This window comes from Typopeltis vanoorti, chromosome 14 (genome assembly GCF_054136105.1).
Source record: "Typopeltis vanoorti isolate ZY-2024b chromosome 14, IOZ_Tvanoo_1.0, whole genome shotgun sequence".
NCBI classification, from domain to species: Eukaryota; Metazoa; Arthropoda; class Arachnida; order Uropygi; family Thelyphonidae; genus Typopeltis; species Typopeltis vanoorti.
The window spans coordinates 102,287,791-102,308,227 of record NC_143562.1 but is presented as its reverse complement, the minus strand read 5'-3'; the positions used below and the strand labels follow the sequence as shown (position 1 = coordinate 102,308,227).

Here is a 20,437-nt window from a genome sequence, read left to right as displayed (position 1 = left end):
TTTTATAGGACTTATGCAGAGGAAATATTTCAGAACTTGCCTAGAGGGGATAGTACAACAGGTAATTTCTAGGAACTGGATAAGCGGTTTTTTTTTTAGCAAGAGTGTGTAGACTAGATTTTTCATGTGGAGAGTAGTGAATGAGTGGAATGGGTCAGAGTCAGTTGTGAGTGTTATGTATGTCAATGAGTTAAAGTTGAGGTATGACATATATTGCATCAATAGTGTGGGTCTCCTTTGATGAGTTTTTGTACTCCGTCCAAGTAATAACAACAATAATTGTTATGAAAAATGTAGACCATTTTTAAATCCTTCTCTTGGCACCTTGTCATACGCCTTTATTAGATCTAAAAACTTAAATACAGATCCTTGTTATATTCTCATGATTTCCCAACAATTTGTGTTAATGTATGAAATTCCTCTGAATTCTCATTCAGTTTTATTCCCATTTTTATAGATTATTATTATTATTATGTGACACCAACAAGGTGTTCAAGAAGACATCGTACGAACACTCCACTCCACACACCTAACCGTCTCCACTACTACTTAATTCTCCTACTACACACAACTACCATCAATGCCACCCATCACCACAGATGGTACTATGAAAGAACTACACCAATCATCTGGAATTCAAATTCCTTCCCTCTGAATCATGCAGTGTGGTTATCATGAAATTTTTATGCCTCCATATTCAAGTAGTTGTGGTCGAATATCATATATTCTAGCTACCTATCATTTTAGTTTTGGATGGCTAATTGAAATAGAAATCTCAATTATGATATGTAATTAATGAGTGCATTCTTGAATATTTTCTAACACTATCCTCAGACTTGTGGTTTCATTTAGCAATCTTTCAAGTAATTACTCCTCACAACCAAAATATCTTTATCTTCAGTTTTTGTGTCTTTATCATATCTCTGATTCCTTTTACAGTGGTACTCTTTGCTTCATTTCTAAGTTTTTTTTCCCCAACAGTCTCACAAACATTTTGCAACCTTCCTAATTTCTATTAGAAGTCCTCCTATGATGTCTGTTGAGGTATTTTTACATGTTGCCCTGATTTCTTACATTTTTCTCTGTATTCTCTCAGAGCAAACACTGTCTTACTTACTAGAAACTCTAGGTATGCTTTCTTCTTTTTCCCGACTGCCTCTTTAACTTCCTGAGTCCAACATGGATTTCTGATTTTTCAATTTCTTACAACTTCACCCCCATGCTTCTCTAACTGAATCAATCAATGCTTTCTTCAGAGGTTTGCAACTTCATTTTTTTTCCTGAATAATATTTATATATTTGAGTCGACAGTTTACCTCTATGTTTGATTGTGATTCCTACTAACACTTTTCTCACTTTTTTTTTTCAATATGACATTCAATTTTATCCTGTTCAAAACTAAATTTCTGCAGGGAGGGTGAGAGGCCACTTGCCTATGCCAGAAATCGACTAACTCAGGAGCTGGTTGACGAAAGGCTTAGAAAAAGTTCCTTTAGTCGATGGCTAAAATCAATATCAGAATGTTCTTTCTTTGGGCAGCCCAATGCTATGGATGCAAACACCATTTCCACAAGGCTACAAAGACCTAGAAAATAATTATTTACCATTTTATTAATAGCATATTTGACAACCATTTAAACAAAGGTCAGTTTGTATGTGATCATATTCCAGTTAATATATCCTCATCATTATCATTTGCTGATGATAGTACACTCCATTCATCATACTTATTTGACAAACCAGCATACTCAAACATCCAATGGTTGAAAAAAATCAGCATCAGCATCTTAAATAGTGATTCACATAACATCATGTAATGGAATGAGGATAACCTGGTCATGTTTAATGCTACCAGAATGTAGACTTGCCTTCTCTCTTAAAAGGAATCTCTGCTCACCTACCATTACTCTCAGTAATGGTAGAAGAGCTGATAAACCGATCTAATAAACTCATCACTAGACAGGATCAGATCTCTCCTTGGACTGACACATCCAGCTTTTTCTCTCATAAATACATCACATAACAACTTCCTCAGTCTTTAAAAAACTAGGCACTTTTCTGCCCAAAACACTATTTTTAAAAAATTCAGCTACCAATTTTGTACAAATTTCGAATCCACACATCCTTAGAATACTGCTCACATTTGAAATGGTACATCTAAAACCTCACTAAAAGTTCTAGATGTTGTCCAAACGAGAGCAATTCAGCTGACAGATGAATTGCTCTCTTCCTCACACACTAATTCAGCTGTGTTTTTCTACAGGTGCTTCCATGTTCACTGCTCCATGAAACTGGCAATGATAACTGGTTCACTTTCTGTTGGGCTTGTTAAAACAAAAGCAGCAGTTGACTATCCCACCAATTCATCAAACATAATCAGATACTGTACGGTCACTCCACTCCTCGGTGATGTGCCACACCAAATCCTTGCCAGGTGGTCCTGTTATATGCTCTTCTGGAGGCTTCAACTCTCTGAAGACCACTCATTCTAGACATATAATCCACCCAAATTCTTGAGGAGCTGCTTCTTCCTCTTTTTGAGGAACTTTATCTTCTATTACTATTTTGAGAAGTCCTCCTCTATTCTTTTAATGTGTCCAATATATTTCAGCATTCTTCTGTCAATACCGTTAAGAAGTGCTCTACCCATACTTTCTGGCATCTATTAATTTTTTTTTTTTTTTTTTATGGTGAGCCCATACATGAGAGGTTGGTTGATGAACATATGTTTAGGAGAAACATGTTTCCATCCGATTTAAAAACCTGTATATTATATTCCTTGGGAAATACATCAGGGGAAGAATGTTCCACAGTACAGCAGTAGCAGGGATGAAGAAAGAAAGAAACTTGTGCTGTGGGTTTCAAGGAATACTGTGAAAGGATGTTGGGTGGCAGCTGTATGTGTTCCAACAGGCTTAGTACTGAGTGGGGGAATTATTGATGATATTTCAGACAAACATTTGCTATAGAAATATATATAGAATACACAAACTGCAGAGACCAAATGTCTGTGTGAAAGTGGGAGGAGTGAGCTGGTGAGAGATGGGTCATTTATCAGTCAGATTGCTCTCCTCTGCATTGAATCAAGCATTTTGAGGGCACTTTTAGGAAGTCCCATTCCAAATGTGAGGGCAGTATTCGATAGCTGGGCGAATTTGTGATTTGTATAAGGTTAACAGCTGTTTAGAGCTGAAGTAATGTCTTGAGCGAAAGAGAAATCCTAGTTTTTTGGAAGCTGAGGATTTCCAGACAAGAAGAGAAATCTCATCTTCTCTGGAAATTTGAGTGTTAAAATGGTTCTTTTTTGTGAGAAATAAGACAGAACTGGGTTTTACTAGCATTGAAATTGATGAGGTCATCTGGGCCCCATTGGAGGATGGCTTAGAGATCAGAACTGAGGGCAGTAGTGGTTGATGTTCTGTAGGTTGAAGTGAGTTGTGTAAAGTGAGGTTTGTCGAATGAAAGGGAAGAGTGCAATGTGCTGCCATCTGCAAAACTGTGTATTGGGTTAGAGGTCAACTGAAGTATGTCATTGATATATAGAAGGAAGAGGGTTGGTGAGAGAACAGAATCTTGTTGGACTCTGGCATTAGTTGGATGGTGAGAAAATAAGGAAGCATCACACATAGTGTGCATTCAGACAGAACGCTGCCAATCCAAATGCAGAGGTCCTGAGACAGTCCAAACGATAGAAGTTTGCTTAGTAAGCCAGATGTACCAGACCCAGTCAAAAGATTTAGAGATATCGAGTGCAACCACTTGAGATTTGCCAAATTTCTCCATAGCATTTGCCCAGAGGTGGGTGGGTGATATATGAGAGCAGATCTCCTGTTGATTGGCAGTGATGGAATTTGTACTGGTGGTCGCTTAATAGCTGGTGCCTTCAAGGTGTAGGAGTTAAGAATTGATGGTTTTCTCCATCACTTTAGATAAGACTGCAGTGAGTGAGATAGATGACAGTGATTTGTGACCCTTCTTAGGAATAGGTATTTGTATCTATCCCAAAGCCAATATCCAGGCTTTGGGATAGATACAAGTGGAGTAAGAGAGTATGTACAGGCAGCATAGGATAGAAGTCAGTTCTGTTGAAAAAACCTTTAGGACAATTGGAGAAATACCATCAGTGCCAGGAGACTTTTTTTGTGTCTAATTCAGACAATAGGTTTCTCATCTCTTTGTGACAAAAGGATATAGGTGGTATCGTATGTTTGGCAGCTGGAATGATTGGGGTGGGGGGCATTTATCACTGTCAGTTATGCATGCATTGGAGGCAAAGTGTGGAAGATTAGCTTTTTTCTGTGGGTGATGATGCAATAGAGCCATCTGAGTATGATGGGGGGGGTGAGAATAGTGTTTGGGAAAAATTACAACCAATTGCTTTGGCAAGAGACAAAGCATGGTTGCCATTTTGGCAGGCTGCAAGTTTCCTGATTTTTGCCTGTTCAAATTCTGTTTTGGAAGCATTGACAGTTTCTTGCATCTATTTTGGACTCCGATATAAGTACTGAAGAAGGATGGAATTCTTGATTTGAACCAGTTGTGGTATGCTTGATTTTTCATTTGTACAGCCTTGGCACATCTTTTGGATAACCAGGGTTTAGTTAGGGGATGGCAGTTCAGAGAAGTGTAGGAAATGTATGTTTCCATGCCAGTGAGGATTACTTTTGTGTTACATTCGCCATATATATATGTTTGGATTGGAAGACTGGAAACAATAGTCCAACCATGAGAATGGAGCACAGAAGTCATGGACGCTGTCACACTTGGTCCTGTTGTAATGCCAAACTACTCTTGTGTGGGAGTGGTGGGTAAGTGTTGTTGCACGGGGGAGGAGATGAGCACTAGATTGTGGTCAGAATTACACAGGAGGCTCACTACATTCGCTGTGTATTTGGAAGGGTCATCGGTAATGAAGAGATCTAAAGTACTTGGGGAGTGGCTTGGTATGTCTAGTATTCTGGTTGGCATAGTGATGGCAAACATTTCAGCATCTCTGCCTGCAAGATCTATCCAACTGGAGGAGGAAAACCAGTTGGTGTTATGGACATTAAAATCTCCAAGGGGGAAGATTTTGCTTTTAGGAGAGTAGGACTGGAGAAAATCAATTTTTAAGGAGAGGAAATTAAGGAACTCAGAGTGATTGCTGGCATTACGAGAGCGACAGAGACAGCAAATGAATTTGACTGAATGGGAAAGGGATATTTTCAACCAAAGAAGGTCAAAGTTGGGTGATTCTAGGTTAAGTACTCTATGGCAAGGTATGTCAGAGCAAAAAAAGCACAGACACTACCTTTGGATCGAAAGCAGTTAAAGAGTGTGTAGTTTGGAAGGTTGAGATTTTAGTTTCTGCTAAAAAGAGTAGATGGGGTTTGATGGACTGAAGATGGTAGTGGACACTCTTAAGGTTGGAGTTGAGGCCATGGATGTTAGTGAAGTGGATATGCAAGGTCCTGTGATGCATATATGTGACCGCAAGGGTCTTGCACATTTCCTATGCAATGTGTGCACGATTTCCATGGTGGTTGCTAGTAGTTTCACTTAATTTTTGCTAATTTAACTTGTAGTCGATGATTCAACTGTTGTCTCCATTTTGGTGTTTTTCTTCAAGTTGTCTTCGAAACATCTTTGTTTCCTCTCGGCAAATGTTAAGTCAGGTCGAGCATGTGTGAGTGATTGGGGGGCGTGTACTTTAACTTGTTATTTATCACCATTATTAATTTGGATGTGCTTTTCGCTGTCTCACACACATCCCCATGTCTTGCAATGGGGTGCTGATTTCATCAGCACCCCATCGCAAGACATGGAAAGTTCGTTCTGTTCTTTCTTTTATTTATGGGTCTGAAACAATGGCATCTGACAATATTTCTACGATCGAAATTGCATTCTCCTGCTAATTTGCTGATGTCTTCTTTTAATAATTTACCATTTTCTGTCAGAAAATTCAATATAACAGCATTAAGTCTTGTTTTTAGCCTGTTTTTGGCCTCAATTGACTCATGTACCATTGATGCAATTAGGTTGTGGAATTCATTAGTGGGAATGGGTACACTTGCGATGGGGTGCTGATCATTGAGTAACTCGAGCTTAGTTTCCAACATTAATATTTTGGAAGAGAAGGTTTTGATCATAGTATTCAGGTGTTTTTTTGAGGTTTTCGATTTGTTTGCCTAAGTTCAGAAGCTGTTTTACGGAAGGGAGGCACAGCAAACAGAAAAAAGGCTGGATGAGATTGATAAAAAGCTTGTGCACCAATTCATATATTTTTGCGCAGGAAGCATGTAGCTAGTGGCAACAGAAATCGCACAATATATCCTTTTGTTTTATAGCTGCGGCACTTTGTATTGTTATTAGGTTTGGCGGTGATCGACAGCACTATGCTGATGAGATTCGAGATATTCTTTCGTTGTTGGCCTTTATTGCTGCCATCTTTACTTCATACAGTAGCCATAGCAAGCGTTTTCATGTGGCTGTTTTTTAATTGTAAGGATGACTGATTTGATGGACTATGGGTACTTACAGGTTGTGCAGAAGTAATTGGCTCCTTAGTACCCTCTGTTAGTTTTCCGTTTACTGATTATTTTGCATGAGAAACACTTACAATAATGATAAAATGCGGGAGCACAAGTTAACATAGCTTATTCACAGCGCTACCTATTGGAGATCATTTGTCTACCTTTCAGTATATGAGATCCTCAAGAGTCTGCTGTAACACCATATCTCAGAAGCAGCTATCCTTTTTCTATCAGATTCTTCTTTAGGTTACAAATTTCACATCTATAAGTCACTATTGAAAAAAACAGCTGAATCCTCAGCTTCGTTCCTTTGGAGGTAAATCCATCCAGATTTTAGACAACTCTCTAACTATTGTTTTGGCCATTCCTAATCTTCTTCTGAATAGCAATTCTTCACATTGACAGACCCAAAGTATTCAAATTTGCTGACTTCCTCAATTATTTCTCTGATAAGGTACCTTGTTTCTCAGGAGCTTCCCTATCTCTCCTTTGAGAATCATAATCTTTATCTTGCCAGGATTGAGTTTAAGTCCTCTGTTCTTGCTAATCTCATTAACTATGTCAAGGATTCATTCTAGTTTTTTCTTGTCATTACAAAGAAGTACTGCGCCATCAGTGTACCTCAGATTACTGATCCATCTGCTACCTGTCCTAATTTCTGTCTTAAGCTCATTCAATGCTAATGCATGATGTCAGCAGATGCCCAATATCTGTTTTTGGTACAACTGCTAATGCACTGAACCTGCTTCTTCTCTTTCCTCTTTTATTCTATTTACCTCTGTTTTCTGGAACAGCATCAAGTGTTATCTAACAATTACAACCTCAAACTCTCAAAATAATGTGAATAAACTTCTTTATAACAAACATTTGCACTCCACACACATTACTGATGTGCTATATGTTCTTCTGTTGGGCTCAATGCAGGAAAACAAAAATTAAATTAAAACAGAGCAAATAACATGGTCTCTAACATGAGATGAGCAAGGGTTTTAATGACATTGAACTTCTGGCTAGAAAAATGACAGAAGCATACATGAATATGTCATCAAGTGAGTACACTTTCTATAAACTGAAAAACTTTAGGATGTCAGGAAGGCAATTTATGAGATAGTCTAGATAAGAAAAATTACCATTTTCAATTCTACAGTAAATTTGATATGATGGTGAATGCTGTTAATCATATGAAGGAAATTCTGTGAACTAGATGAGATAACAAAAATGTCATGCACAAAATGCTACCAGAGGTTGAGAGAAATATAACGGTAAAAATTTGTTGTTCAAAATGAACCCTATATATATTAGACAGGTTTGGTGAAAGCTACTGGAGCTTTTCCTTCCTATGTAAAAGATACTTTTGATTTTATTTCAAAAATTAAAGACCTCAAATTAACCCAAAATTACTCAATGGTTAGTTCTAATGCTGCATCACTATCTACCAATATACATTAGAGGATACCTTTTATAACCTTACAGAATTTGCTATACAATCACTTTATGTACAAACAGAAATGTTGTTAAGAAGTATAAGAAACAACCATGAACAGTCCTATGTCACCAATTTTCTGAACCTTGTGAGATGACATTTCTGCAATTTCTGTGGTTCAGAAAATTATCTTCAAAATTTTCTTTACAACAGCATACAAATTTACCTTTGAACTTGAAAATGATAACACTTTACCTTATCTAGATTGTTTCATTCTGCATCTTCCTGACAGATCCTTCAGTTTTTCAGTTTACAGAAGTTATGCATTCAACTTCTGGCAAGCATTAAAACCCTTGCCAATAAGGCCCATCTTATTTGTTCCAATGAGTATATGTTAACACATAAATATGATACATCTCTGGCCTCATACTGGTGTACACTGCATTCCTTGCTCATGTAGCCTTTACCACTATGACCAAACTGTCATTCTGCTAAATTAGATATGAAGAACACATGAATTACATCTGTTTCTGCCACCTCAATATGTCCAGATTCAATGACCAAGGCATTAACACTCAGCATTGTATTATATGGCAATATAACAATTCTTCATCACAGTTCTTTAAAATCTGCAAGATTATTCAAAGAATTCTGTGAAGGCTTTCTATATCAAATGAATCTTAACAAGGTTAATTCCATGTCAATATCATGCAACTGGCAAATAGTTAATTATAAACTAAACATTTAAATTATTGTTTTCAATATCCTTCTACTGTAATTTTTTTTTAAATTTATTTTATAAACAGAGATGTCAGTTTCAAATTTAAATATGCCTATTTGATTTCATTTTGTAGAGTAGTATTGAAAAAATACAAGTTATGTTCTTAATGAACTTTAATTTTTTTCCTACGATGTGTTTTTTATCCATTAACATTTGTAACAATGTAACCTGCTGATGCTAAATGCAGATCCTGTGTGTGTGTGTGGTGTGTGTGGGGAGCACACATTCGTAGATCTGGAAAAGGCATATGACAACGTGACAATGAAAAAATGTTAAAAATGCTTTAATCATACGCAAATTATTATACCATATTAGGTGTAAATGAAACATTATATTGAGCAATACACCGTCTATATTGTAGTTCTAAGTCAGCATTTAAAGCTGAAAGAGAGAGAGAGAGAGAGGAAAATGGTTTGATGATAGATCAGGTTAGAAACAAAGGTACATGCAATCTTCACCCTTACCAATCCTCTATATGGATCCCATTACAAAGGAAAGCTACATTAAACGTGGTATAAAAACTGAAGATGTTAACCTCAGCTTATGATTTATGAAGATGATGTTATAATCATAAATAAATCCAGTACAAGTCTGTAGGACTTTCTAACTAAACTGAATAACTGATGTAATAAATTTGGTTTGAAAATCAATAATAATATGACAAAGACTATAAAAATAGGCAGGAAAACTGCAAACATCAACTGCATCCTGAATGGAGAACCTTTAGAACAACTTATACAAATTTTTAGTGAGGATAGCAAATTAAATATGAAAAATGACACGAGAAAATAAGCAAAAGTGTAGCTTAAGGGCTGAAGCTAGATAAATGGGAGGAGACCTCCATATCACCTTTAAGGAATATACAGATAACCAACTGTGGGTTTCTGACCTAATGTCAAATTCTCACTTTCACTTGGTGCATCCATAGTTATCCACTGAGTACTAAACGAACTAGGACTGTATGGCAATTTGGGACTTGGACAATAAAATTGTACTCTCTACTGCCTTAAACCAGAAATACACACGACAGTACAATATTATGAGATTTCATGCCAGATAAGGTACTGACTACCAATTAAACCAGGCCCCTACTGTTTCTGTCATGGAACAAGGGCATAATGAAAAGTAAGCTACTGGAAAATACTCCAGTATGTCCAGTACAGTAGGGCAGTAGTCCTTTTCATGTTGTTCTTTTTCTTCTAGTTTTCAACTAAAAGAAAAAGAACAACATGAAAAGGACTGAAAACAGAAACCATCAACATAAGCAAGATTAATGGAAAGGAAATCAAACTTGCAGAAGAACTGGAAAAGTATTACAGGAACATAACTGCCGTTACTGAGACAAAAATAAGTGAGATCCCACTAAATAATAAGTATAGGATGTTACATTTGGGAAACAATGATCAAGGAAAGAAACAATAGTGATAGCATTCAACACCAAATATGAAGTATTATGTGGGAAAACTTCAAGGGAAAATGGACAATGAAACTTATGAGTTGTAAATAAAGTAGTGGCAACACTGTCAGGAGACGTAGTTAGTAACTCAAATGTTACTTCTGACAGATAGAGGTGCTAGTTGCATGTACTGTATATGCATGCAAGGTGACACAGTCCATTCTAACAAGTGTCCTTGTGTGGAGAAGTGGTTAAATTCATTTCAGTGTGCAACACTCTAAGATATGTTCACAAGATTAGAACAATGATTCTGGGTCCAGGGCAAAGTTGCAAGAGGTAAAAAAAAACTGCAAGCAACTGTTATCATGGCCTTAGGGATGCCTGAGGCGACAGTGCCCCACCATACCAGACTGTCGCAAGATGATGAACTCATTTCATGTGGGAAGAGCTCATCCGGATGACACTCACTCTGCAGGATGACCTGCCATTTCAGATGAACATGTTGAACTTGTTCATGGACTCTGTGTGGTTCTTTGAAGATGGACTGTGCACCAGTTGGCCCAGGAAACTGGGATAAACCACCAAAAGGTTTGGCACATCCAAAAAGAGAGGCTTGATATACACAAATTTCAGCTCATTAGGTTCCATATCACTTGACTGAGATGCAAAAATGGCACAAGTACGCTGTTGCTGGCCTCCACCTGGAATGATACCAAAATGAAGGGAACGCATTCCTGAATCATATTGTAGCCATGATGAAACTTGGACAAGTTTCATCCGGTTTATGAACCTGAGCTGAAGAGACAATCCAATGAAAGGTGCCATTCAGGACCACCCCATTCAAAAAAAGTTTAGCCTGGAACAAAGAAAAGTTAAAATCATGATACAGTCGCTTATGATGTTTCTTCGAGTCTTCAAAAGAGGGCTCTGCCCCCTTTTGAAGACTTGACACTCAGGAGCTACCCTGGGTGCCGAGTCTTCAAAATTCAAGGAGAACTGGCCTAAGTCTGGAACATGGGGAGTTGTGCGCCATAGGCATCAGGGGGCGGTGCCCCCACTAGTAAAATATAAAAGAATAAGAGTCATAGCTAAAAGAGAAGTCAGAAAAAGACAGAGAATCATGGAACAAATTTGTTTCTAATTTAGAACATGATTTATATAAAATAAGACCCAATGCATATAAGATTTTGAAACACTTAAATGCAGATACTAAAGAAAACATAAAATTAAACACCGAATTGAAATTAGAAGAATTTAAAAATTTCTACACATAATTGTGGACAGATAAATATTTTAAAAAAGACAACTGGCAAACATTTAATGAAAATGAAATAACTAAAGAAGAATTAGAAATCGGCTTGAAAGAAACAAGAAACAGAAAATCACCTGGAGAAGATAAGCTAGGTTCAGAACTATATAAATATGCAGGAACAAGATTCAAAGAAAGACTCCTATTATTTTTAAATAAAATTTATTCAACTGGCAACCCCCAATAGAATGGAAAAAAGCAATTGTGATTCCTATCTTTAAAAAAGGTAGTAGAGGTGACCCTAAAAACTGTAGAGGTATAGGTATAGTAAATTCCTGTTACAAAATATATAGCAGAATTTTAAATAACAAATTAATGAAATATCCCAAAAACTTTATTTTAGAAATACAGAATGGATTTAGGAAAAAACTATCATGTATAGACCTGGCCTTTTGCCTAAAATTAATAATAGAGAAAAGAAGAGAATATAATTTAGAAACACATATTGCATTTATTGACTTTGAAAAAAGCATTTGACAAAGTTAAAAGAAGCATTTTATTTTACATATTAAAAGAAAGACAAAAATACCAAATAACACCTAAAAGCTATCATAAGTATATATGAAAATAATCAAATACAAATAAGATAAAATCATGAGCTATCATATATGAGAGAGATAAACCAAGTGATCCGACAGGTATGTCCCCTCTCAGCAACTCTTTTTAATATTTACCTAAATGAAATAATAAAATGGAATAAAAATTTCCATCAAGGTATTAAACTTTCTCCTATCTTGTCCTCCTGTCAGGTGTCTTCTCCCTCCAGGAGATTGACTACCATGTGTCTCCACCATGTCCTATTCTGCGCCTCTCTGCTGCATGCAAACTTTCTCCTACTATGAACTTAAACACTCTTCTTTTTGCCGATGACCAAATAATAATTACAAATTCTGAAGATAACTTACAGAAAGCTATTTTAGATCTAAATGAGATAGCCAAAGATTATGGTATGATAATATCAACAGAAAAATCAAAAACTATGGCCTTTAAAGGATAAGATCTAGCAAGAACTAAGATAGTAATAGATAACAAGATCTTAGAACAGGTGAATTCATTTAACTACCTAGGATGTATGATCACATATGAAAATGAAAAAGATATAAATGTATTGTATTTAAAAATAACAGGTGTAATTAACTCTATATTTAAACCAAACCTAGTTCAAAAACAAACCAGACTAAAAGTATATAATAGACCTACCAGTCTTATTGTATGGAAGTGAAATCTAGACAATAAAACAAAAGGACAAACAAAGATTAATAACAGCAGAAATGAAGTTTATGAGAAAAACTGCAAGGTATTCTCTATTTGATCACAAAAGAAACGAAGAAATTATGAAAGAATTAAACCAAGAATCAGTAATAGAAAAAAAATTAAAAAATATAAACATAAATGGATGGAACACATTCAAAGAATGTAAATAGAAAGATTACCAAAACAAGCCTTAAAGTACAAGCCATTAGGAAAAAGAAAACCAGGATATCCTCTTAAAAGATTCAATGATGACTTCTAAGGCCAGACTAGGCCACGTTAGGCCTAAATCCTTGATATGCATGATGATGATTATTAATCTCCTAACAATTTTCCTAAAAATTAGTCTATTACTTGTCAACATTTCAATATTGGAATATCTAGCATTTCATGCTTCTAAGGAACTTCAGACTGAATCAATCCATCTAGAACCTTGGTCTTCCCCAAGGTCTCTTTTCTGTCATGTTAGCATCAAACATCTGCTCTGCTAACCTTTCGTCACCCATTCTATTTATGAGCTATACCACCTTAGATTTGCTATGCTCCCACATCCTTGAACACAAACAATATAAAGTTCCTTTCTAATGTCTTCTTCATTTTTAATATGATTCTTCATCATTCAGTCTCCTAATTTTTCTCTGACTCTCTCATATCTGTGGTCTCTAGTCTTTGATCATCATCAATTTCCTGATAGGTAGCCTCAAGGAGTGCAACATCATCTGCATGAAGCAAAGATCTAAGTTTGATATCGTCAATTCTAATATAGGTTTAATGTCACCTTCTTTCATAATGTGATCCATACAGATGATGAATTAGAGTGTACTTACAACTTAAATATAGACTATTTATCATCAATTTCCTGATAGGTAGCCTCAAGGAGTGCAACATCATCTGCATGAAGCAAAGAGCTAAGTTGATGTTACATTTATTCCATATAATTGCAGTGTTTTAAAAAGCTTTTCCCTGGCATATGCTTTTCTCAGATCCTTATACACTATGATATTTCAACTATTTGTTCAGAAAGTGAAAATCTCATCCTGACAATCTCTATTTGGCCTGGATCCAGTTTCTCTTCCACAATTTTTCTCAGATTCTTTTCATCTATGCTTGCATAAATCTTACCTAAAACACTAAGTACAAAAATTCCTCTGTAATTCTCACATTCAAGCTTTATTCCTCTTTTTTTATAGATGGGTATTCTGGCTGAATATCACCCACTCCAACTGCTTTTCACACAATCAAGTTTTGATGGCTTTTTCTACCTAAGTATTCATATGTACTCCTGTTTTCATTTCTCTTGAAAATTTTCTACTACATTGCACAGCTTGCTTCATTTAACAGTTTTTAAAAGTAATTACTTCAAGCATATAGGATATTCTTATCTTCAGTTTTCATGTTACCTTTATCATCTTTGATTCCTTTAGTATTCTTTCCTCCATTTCTAGGTTTTTTTCAATAGCTCCAGAAAATTTTACTGCCTTCCTGATATTAATCTTTTATATTCTTACCAGTAGTTTTCCCATGACTTCTGTTTAGCTACTTTACACACACAGCTTAGCTCTGTTACACTTTCTTTGGCATTCTTCTAGGACATTACCGACTTATTTGCTAGGAACTTTTGGCATGCTTTCTTCTTTCACAGGATTGTTTCTTTAACTTCTTGTGTTCACCATGGTGTTCTTATTCTTCTATTTTTTCAATCAACGTTTTCTTCAGAGGTCTGGTTCTTGTTTTCAAATTTTGCATTCTTTCTTCAATAATGTTTCTATAGTTGAGTCTACAGTTTACCTATAAAAGCTGCTCAACTATAATTCTTTTTAAACTTTTTACATGCTGTTCTTTTCAATATGTATCAATATATTGAAAAGTGCTATTCAGTTTTATCCTACTTAAAACTGATGATCATTTCCAATTTCAAATCCTCTGTACACTCTTGAATCCTGAACCAGCATGAAGATATAACTATCAACAATAACATAATCAATGCAGCTCCTCTTATTTCTCATGTCTTCTCTCCATGTGAACTTGTGCACATCTTTATGTTGGAACATGGTGTTAGTAATGACTAGTCCATTTTTGAGCAGAAATCAAGCAGATGCTTACCATTATTATTAGCCTTGCCCTTTTCTCCAAATTTTCCCAAAATGTTCTTATATGCATGGTGCGATTCATTTCTTACTCTGCTACTTAGATCTTCGACAAAGACCACTTTTTCTGCTTTCTTTATGTCGGCTACCTGATCTAATGATTCAAAAAATTCTTACCCTTCTTCCATAGGAGGACCTTTTGTGTGACCATAGACTCAAATAAGTTTCCCTGTCCATTTTCCCATTTCGAAATAATTCTACTTGAAACTACATTCTTATCAATTAGTTTATCTTCATCCTTTCCTTCATAGTTACATGGTGATGAGCATTCCGTATTAAAAAAAAATTATGGAAACAACTACCATGTTATAATAAAAGTATTATAACATGCTTCAGCATATATACGAAAGGGGTCTGGAAAGTTCTGATAAACACCTAGACCAAAAATGATATTAAAGCAACTGATATGACCACAAGAAAGAACATATCTTAAAACCCTTTAACCCTCATGCTTCATCAAATTGTAATAATTTGTTCTTTTTCTATTAGAATATAGAAGAAAATATAAAATTAATTCATTTTCGTTCTAGGTGTTTATCAGAACTTTCCAGACCCCCCTCGTAAGCCAAAATAATCACCCAAATTTGGAAAACAAAGATGGGATGTAATATGCTTGGTAGGGATATATTGGAGGTGAAGGAAATTAGAGATCTTGGGATGAAAGTGGATCTGAAATTTAGGGGACATGTTCCCATTTTTTGAAGTCACCTTGTTTTCAAAAGGACAAAGAGATGCTGGAAAGGTTCCAGAGGCGACTTACTAAGGTAATTTCTGATCTCTGGAAAGTCGAATATGAGGAAAAGTTGAGAAAATGCAATTTACAGAGCCTAGTAGATAGGAAGAAGAGGGGTAATATGATAGAGACCTACAATTTAGTAAGGGGTTGTTATAGGATCAATGTTGGAGAGGTTTTACAACAAACATTGAGAGATCCAGAGGGCATTCCTGGAAATTGTATAAAAGTTTTTTGCATGCAGAGTTGTGAATGATTGGAATGCCTTGCCTGAGAGTGTGGTGTCTGTAGAGAATTTGAGTGTGTTTAAGGCATGGTATGATGAGCTTTGTGTATGACAAAAGGACCTCCTAGATGAGTCTTTGACTCCATGGTCTTGGGTTAATAATAATAACATTTCAACCTTCACATCAAAGTCATCATTTGGAGCATACACACACACACACACACACACACACACACACACACACACACACACACACACACATATATATATATATATATACAAAGAAACTAGCTACTCAGCATGCTAAATTCACTTTTACATGTATTTTTTATTATTATTAGCTTTTTTTTTTTTGAAGGAGAGGGAAGAGGTTTGCTGGATTTTTGGGGTTTTTTATAGTTTATTTTTTATTATTTTTAATTAATAATTTCAAACAAACTTAAATCACAGAATTAATATTTAAAAAAAAAATATTTATAGTGAAATAATGCTTAATATCAAAGAGAAGTATGACAATGTTTTAATTTACATCCTACAATAATAAATTTAGTTTAATCCTTTATCCAAGTGTAAGCAAACAAAGTTTGTGCCTGAAAATATCTTCAGGACTGAGGTAAGGTGGTGCAACACAGAGAGCTTGGTCCACCTTTGCTCGGAGTTACCTGGTGTTGCACCACCTTACCTCAGTCCTGAAGATATTTTCAGGTGCAAACTTTGTTTGCTTACACTTGGATAAAGGATAAGGGGCTCGCGTGAGCCCTTTGTTAAATTTTTCTAAAAGTTGCGATCCCCTTGTTCTTCTTGTTTACTTCTTTAAATAAAATAAAAATATTTTTTGAAATATATTAAGCGACAAACTTGTACGGTAACCTATCAAAAATTAGCCTATTCGGCAGTGTATAGATTATTTGGAGTTATTGTTTCAATCCTCTATAACGAATACGCCCAAGTTTGAAAATAAAACAGGCGCATGCACTATCTTTACCCTTCTCCCTTCTGGTAGCCGTTGATTATCACTTGAAGTATAAAAATAAAAGAGAAATATAACGTATTTCAATATTATTGTGTTTAGATAATATTTATTTAGTATTTATACATTGTTTGTCATAAAAACTTCTATCACAAACAAAACAAATTTATTTTGTTTATAAAAATGCAGACTATTGCATATGTGCAATTATAAAAGATTTTATTCTTATTATATTTTGAGAGTTAAAAATGTTTTTCTTATGTAAGATAAATTAACACAGATGATTGTGTGCAAATATTTCATGTTTAGATTATGAAATATTTGTTTTAATATGATAGCCTTTACAGGTTGATTGTCCCCTCATACTTTTTGATTGGCATTTGTACACAAGCTGAACTAATAAAATTTTGTGTGAAATATGGCTTTTTTTTGCTCGACGATGCGAGCCGTTTGTTAAAATTTCCATAGCTCACCACTGATTATGGGAGACACTGAGTGATGAGAGTTTGGTCCACCTTTGCTCAGAGTTGCACCACCTTACCTCAGTCCTGAAGATATTTTCAGTCGCAAACTTTGTTTACATCCTAAATATTCAAAGCTAAAATACTATATGCACTAATATTCAAAAGTGACATAACTATTATGTTGTGAAATACAGCAATGGGTGGATAACAGAAAGTCAGAATTATATTGCTGAATACTATTTTTGAGAGTACTAATTATAGAGAACCATCCATTTTTATTCTACACGTCCTTATGACCCATCAATAAGTATCCTTAGCTTCCATAAACATAATTTTAATAGGATAAAGCAGGTTATTTTCATGTACATTTATATTTTTGTGTGCAAATCATGTAAGGAAAACCAATTCCAGGGATAAAAATATTTTTCCTACCAAAGTTACTGTCACTAACATTTTTTGGACCCACTGAATTTGTTATAGTGCAAGTAGACCATATTTAAAAATGATACAAATTGTGCAAAAACCGCTTCAAGGACTAAATTTTCTTAAAAGTAAATAAGTATTTCATGCTCATACCTGGTATTTAAATATGTCAAGTAAACTTTCTTGAGATAGCAAATGGGCATCATCTTTCCATCTTGTTTGTAATGTATTTTCCTTGTACAATCCTTCAAATTCATGAATATTTTTCTGGAATCATATAAATAAATTTTTAAACTTAAAACTTTTTTTTTATTTTTCATAAAGAGTGCAAAGTTAATTCTTAACTGCACTTTGAAAAAAAGAAAACTCACTCCCAAAAGTATTATTTATTTGTTATTATTATTATTATGTGAAGCTTCCAAGGAGTCCTTGGAAATTTCACATAAGCTACACATCTAACATCTCTCCTACTATATGCAACTACCATCAATGCCACCTACGGCCTGTCACCAACAGCATTTTCTGTCTGTATTATAAATAATTAACAAATAATACAGTGATGATTGCAGCATACTAAACTTACCACTATTGTAATGAAAAACAAAGGTATACTACGCTGTTGGAAGTAACATTTATGGTAGTAAACAACAAAGTATATTAATTTGTAATAATCAAGATAGAGTTTGTAAATGATATTAACTAACTAGATGAACATGAATATTTCTGTGGTTTAGCAAATTTACATTTTCTTGGCTGTATTTTTAATTTCAAAAACCACTACTACACAAAGTCGGTGCTTTATCCAATTGGCAGCAAGTGCATGCAAGGATGCTAGGACATCAATATTATATTAACTTACATTTAGTGGTACAGTTCTTTCAGCAACCAACTATATAATTCATTCTGTTGGCTTCTCACACCAATATCCCCAAATAAACCTCTGCTCATTCTGGGTTCAATTCTTCTGCTATCATTAGCAAACCATTCTCATTCAATTCTATCTGTCCTCTCTGAAAATGTTATATCCCTTGCATTCTATTCATATGACTATATCATCCTGAATAAACTAAATCTCATAAATACCAATAACTTTTGACTAAGATGAACTGACTAATGCCAAGAACTTCTCACTCTTATTCCAAATACTTCTGGCATTAATGTACATAAATTGCAATTTCTTTTTCATCCTACAATCTCCCATATACCATATATTGATTATCCCACTAACATTAAGTAACGGGGAGGGGGCTCCTACATTCTGTATCATGTGATAACCTCTCTAACTTACTGACCCTAACATTCCATGCTCTGCACTTCCAAACTTTCATTGAAACAATACTTTCTCAAGGCACCTAATTCTGAATCCATTCAAATACAAACCATCTGATTTATCTAAGCCCTTCTGTCCATCAAACTCACTACATACCTCCAATGCCTCTATCCTAAATATCATAAAATTGGGAGTCTGTTGCCATGTTATAGTGGTAACAGACTCCCTATTTTCTTTCTCACACTTCTCAATCAATGCTTGTACCAGTAACTTTTTCGTATCTTCATGCATATTATACTTGTCATCTGCTAGTTATTAGATCATTAGTACAGGCAAAGATATTCACCTATTTCACTTTCCCTTTCTGCATCCTTAATCTTCGCCCAGGGAAACACAATTTCATCATGCTCTCCTCAAGCACCCCACTTATCATGGAATCACCATACAAAATTCGATACTTATTTTCTTTCTTTTAATATATTTCATATTCTGCTTTTTCCCCCTCATATCTCTCCCTTCTTTCACTTCTGTGCCATACGACCTGTCATGTTTCTCCAACCACTATACCTCACATTTTGCTCTGTGAAGAATTCCACATAAGTGTGCTCTCTCTCTCTCTCTGTCATTATCATCTGGCCATTCTCTTCATTTTCCACTTCATTTTCATTTTTGCTAATCACATAACCTGAAATATTCTATTGTACTTTGTTTATGACATCTTGGTAACATCTGATTTTATTCATGTATTGTGTGATTATGGTGGTTGGCAATAGAGATTACACAGAATTTTGATGTTGATCTGTACTACTGAGACAAGAGATAACTGTTAATCTTTATTATATCTATTAAATGGCAATGAAACAACTTTTTTTTTAATCTGTAGAATAGTCTGACCAATTATGCCCATTACTTGAAAACTGTGGAATCAGCCACTGATGACTTCTCTGGAAACATATACGAAGGAGAGTGTGTTGAACTGGGATTTCAAAAACATTGCCATTCGTCCCTGGTTAAGTTCCATGGTTTCACAGGTCTCCATCTATACATTTGCACAGGGCCACACAACCTGTTTTTACCAGGGTCCAGTGACTACTATTCTGCCCAGTAACCATCTACTATTGAAACACCTTAACTATAACACTGCATTAAAAAACTGCCTACAATTACTGGCAGTTTTCTGGCTTCTGCCACCCTTCAATGGGTACCTTAAATCATGCTTTTTGAAATCTGTCAGATCAGATCACTTGCTTATTTCACAACTTCACACGAATAGTATGTCACATGTATACTACTCAGGGCTGCATTTACCATTAGGCGCATGAGGTGCAAGATGGGGCCTCACTCTCTAGGGGGGGGGGCCTCATTTAAAAACTCACTCCTCACAAAGAACAATAAAAAAACAGCGTAGTTATAGTTGCAAAATAAAATACTTATTTTTAAATATTAAATTCATAATATAAAAACTAGAAGCTGCTGAAAAATTTGTGAGGCTTCCCGCTTCCATTTGAAATACATTGTTCTTTCCTTAGAAT

The 20,437-nt window shown here is 35.2% G+C and overlaps 1 protein-coding gene across 1 annotated transcript in view; it reads right to left on the bottom strand.

Annotated features, from left to right (window-relative positions):
* The window catches only part of LOC150099808 (uncharacterized), a 187,878-nt gene that overhangs the window by 155,123 nt on the left and 12,318 nt on the right, over nt 1-20,437 (bottom strand). Inside the window, exon 2 of the mRNA XM_090404516.1 lies at nt 17,789-17,902. The gene's annotated coding sequence lies outside the window, so the exon portion shown is untranslated. The remainder of the gene's footprint in view (nt 1-17,788; nt 17,903-20,437) is intronic.